This window comes from Egretta garzetta, unplaced genomic scaffold (assembly GCF_000687185.1).
Source record: "Egretta garzetta isolate BGI_Z169 unplaced genomic scaffold, ASM68718v1 scaffold333, whole genome shotgun sequence".
In the NCBI taxonomy this organism is placed as follows: Eukaryota; Metazoa; Chordata; class Aves; order Pelecaniformes; family Ardeidae; genus Egretta; species Egretta garzetta.
The window spans coordinates 2534926-2539292 of record NW_009259179.1 but is presented as its reverse complement, the minus strand read 5'-3'; positions in this window follow the sequence as shown (position 1 = coordinate 2539292).

The following is a 4367-nucleotide window of genomic DNA, read 5'->3' as shown; positions in this document are numbered from 1 at the left end:
TCAGTAAACCTGTTCCCACAAATTAAAGACAAGCCAGTACGTTATTTGACTGGCAGTTCCGTGTACTCCTATCTTCATATTGAGGTAGCTGCCAGAGGTAGTTGAAATGGTTCCAGTATAAATAGATTAGGTTTCTTCAATCACAAAAAGAGACAGCTAAGGGAAGTATAAAAATATCCATACAGACTGCACATACACTCTCTCCAAACCAGAACTAAGGAGTATCAGACGAAACCATAAAACCAGGTTCAAAACAATCTAGAGGAGGTGGTTCTTCATGACTGTGTACTGCAGCCAAAGAAATACTTCTTCTGGATGTTGTGGATGACAAAAGTTGAGACAGGCTAAAATCTGGAAAATTTCACTGAAGAAAAATGTCCAAAGACAGACACTGCCTTTGTTTTATGAAAACCCTGTACCACAAACTGCTGGAAGCGAGAATATTTGGAAAACTACCACTGTGCTTGCCTGTATGCTGCTGTAAATGAGACACTGGGCTACATCCAGCACGTTTATTCTTACATTCTTATAAGATTTTTCTGGACAAGACAAAATATTGCTGGGAGGAAAAACAAGGTTAGGAAATAACGTTACCGAATGCTTTCAGTATTCTGATAAAAACGGAAGAGAAAGGAAATACTGTTCCAAAAACTTCAGTTGAAAGCAATGTTTACAACGTCCTTCCCAAAACGTAGTCATACTTCTTGTTCCAGTGGTTACTTTGGTGTCGTGCCACATACTCCTCATTACGCTTTTGAGTGAAACTTGCTCTGAAGTGTTACAATGCCACACAATACGTGCGTCCTCAAACAAACCTGCTGGCTTGAGCAACAGAACACTTTTCTGCTCCTTTTAACTCTTGTTTGCCCTGAAAAAAAATTAAGAGCTTTGCCCTCTCCCGTGTGTCACCAAGAAAACTGATTGCAAAGACTCAGTTAAGTATCTGAGGAAAGCCTTCCTGAAGGCATCAGGGGTGGCATGAGGAGTTTGTACTCAGCTTGCAAGAATTTTCTTGATAAAGATAAGTCAGGAGAAGAAGGAGACCCAGAACGGCTCTCAAAGCCCTGATACCTCTTAGGGATAACAAGGTAACAAATAGCTTGTAAGGAAACACATATTTCTAGTTAAAAGATCAGGCATCACTAAGAGCTTGTTTGCACACGGAAAGCTCTTACTAATTTAAAAGCATGACAATCAAATGAACATACATTCAGTCTTGTGATGGCAGGTACAGTCCCTGTTGAAGCTAAAGCGTGCCCGCTGCTGTTGTTCCTACAATAACCGGCCGCTATGGGATAAGCAGGAGCTACCACCTTCCCATCCTTCACTGGCTAACCACTCATCACATCTTACTTACAAAGAGCGAGCTATTCACAGCTCAGTAAAAACAAAAGGAAATAAAACCCATCTGAGTTCTTGGGACCAAAACGTAGGAGAAAAATATCTCAATTTCATATGTAGGAAAAGCTCAGTTATGTTTGGAGCTGCCTCTTGGCGACAAGTCAAAATTCTGGCCTGCTATTTCTCCAAGGCATGGGAAGATGAAAAAGGTGAAATAATCTACGAGACTTCAAACAATAATAATTTTGTATAAATACCATGGGATTTGGAGGGCTAACCAAAATCTCAGGTGTCCAAGTACTGCTTCATTTCTAGCCACGTTTCGGCAATGTAAATGACACTCACAACCCCATAAAAGCTCTCTCAACTCTTCATCTTCTGATTTAGATTTATTCCCAGGAAAACACTTCAGTCATCACTGAGCTGTGATTGCCTCTTGGGTGGCGGGCAGCACTTGTTTCACTGCTTAGCACTTGAGGATGCAACAAGAAGAGACACAGCCAAGAGAATTATACCTGGGCAAAACAGCCCGAATCCTCAGGGGTACTTTGGCTCTAACTCTCACTGACACTGATGGTAGTTCGGCCCTAAATAACCGCAAGGAGCTGTGACAATGCCGTTAATTCCAGACAGAGTTTGGTCAGCATACGGCAGTAAATGCTCTGTTCTCACCAAGAGTGATGGTCTGTAATGGGAAGTTGAGACACACTCAGTTTTACCCCTCCTGCCGACGACAGCCTCTGGAAAGAGCTATCAAGAGACAACCACAGCACACTTACCAGTTTCGTCGCTACTTTGCTGGGTGGATTAGAATGCAGAGGCTGCCCAGTGTCCATAGCAAGCCTAAGCGTTAGCGTTTGCATGGCTGTATCAGCACATTCCAGCTCAGAGTAACTCAGAGAAAGCTGCCAGCCCACAGACTACTGAGCTTCTGCAAGCCTGAAAAATTAAACTAACGGAACAAAGCGTATAGACAGACATTATGGGAAGCAAATTATCAGGATTACTATGGTAACAACACAGAGTGAATGATGGTTTCAAGACCATGACAACATATGGATTTTATAGGAAGAGCTAATTGTCTGGCTCTGCTCACTGACACCGTAACATATTTTTCACTAAATACCTTGGTATTTGAATTTTGCTGCCTCCAGCTACAATTAACATATTTTGCATTCATGCTTTGTATAAATCCCCAGTAATGTTTCTAGTTAAAGTTCCCAAACACACATTCAATTTATATTTAATGAGACAGTGTGAGTTAAGTGTTGGAGTGCTAATTAATTAAAGCATATGTATAGTGGGCTGTGAGGATTAATTAGTTAATGTTTGCAGAGAGCTTTGAAAAATGTAAAGGACTGTATAAACATGAATAGTGCTTTGGGAGAAAGAAGGAGAGTGAGGAGATGAAGAGATACAGTACATTATGTCTAACCTTTAATGAACACCTGTTTAATATCATGCATGGTTTGTCACACAGTGCTAATGGCAACAAGAAAGCAACTATACATTAGTTAAAATCTGGTTTGTCAGCTGTTACTCCTCTGTAAATGGGCCAAATTCTCCAGTTCTGTCTCTGTTGGGACAGTCACGTAACACGACTAGCCCAAGTTATTCAAAGTTACTGGGTAAGCACCAAGAGGTGACAGCATGGGCCAAGGGGACGAGCAGTGTTTGAAGGGTCCCCAGCACTGGCTTGCTGAGTCCCAGTGGTCTCCAGCTAGATGCAGAAGCCAATTTTTTGCTAATGCTCCCACCCATTTCAAGCAGCTCCCCCCCAGCTTCAGCACCCAGTGTCTCACAGCCAGAGCTGCCTAGTCCTCAAGGGCTACATGGACAAGGACAAGGCCACGCTGGCACAGCCTGGCCAGGGCCAGCAGCATGCACAGCTTGATACAGGCCGAGTGTTCACCAGAGTCTCCCATGGGGTTTGTAGTCACCACAAGGGTCACCACTGCCGTAGCTGGGGGCTGGCAGTAACTGAACGCGGCCAAGAGGGTGTCAGCATGGTTGGCCTGCCCTGGGAGGGGGATGTCTGTGTGCATGGGGACATCTAGCAAAGAAGCCACTGTACAAAGGGCCTCAGCAGCTCTGCACCTCTGCTCCTCCCTCCTGTCCTTTCTGTCAAGGATGGGCATTTGTCTCTGCTCAGCTCCCTGATGGAGCTTTACCAGTTTCCTTCAAACAGAAAAGTTTCATTAATTGACGCTCTAGCTTTGTTCATGTATAGAGGGGGGAAAAAAAATTAACAACAACAACAAAAAAAAAAATCAGACTGGAAGAAGCTACCTAGTCCTGCCTGCTCCACTCAGACAGCAACACAGCAGATGTTTCATCCCCGGCACCTGCAGAGCCCCTATGGCATCCCAGGCTGCTTCCCTCCTCCCATGGGGAGCTGCAGTTCACCATGCAGCAGTTCTCTAGGGCAGCTGCACACCAGAAACATTCGACTACTCACAAGACCTCACCTTGTCCCCACCTGACAAGAACACCCAATTCCTACATGCCCAGTCCCGATAATCCCAGAGCAAATCAACTTTTCCCACCACTTATGTTCTCTGTTTGCTTTAGGCAAAGATCTGCATGGCCTGAAGAATAAATTCACACACAGACTTGAGGGCAAAGGCCAGCAGAGGAACAGCGTAACTTCCAGCCTTGGGACAGCAGCACTGGAGGAGGTGGGATGTCTCAGGTGCTTTAAGGCATGGGTAGCTTTAGGCTGGGATTTTCTCCTGAACACATCACTGCATGAAAGCAGCGGGGCACACAGGCATCCATCCCTCAGTCGTGGCTCCCATTTTCCATGGCATCCAGCAAGTCCCTGAGCTCAGCATGGGGACTGCCAGCTCCTCTCTGGCCTCAGGGTAGAAATCTCCAACACTCCCATCTTGCTGCTGTGACCCAGAAACACAGCTTCCCTCTCCTCCCTCCTTCTCTTAATTATTTCAATTCTTCTTGGGCCCCGTCTGTGCGCTTGGAGACCTGCCTGGCAGTGGGAATGAAGAACGAGAGTGCTAAGAGCTTTC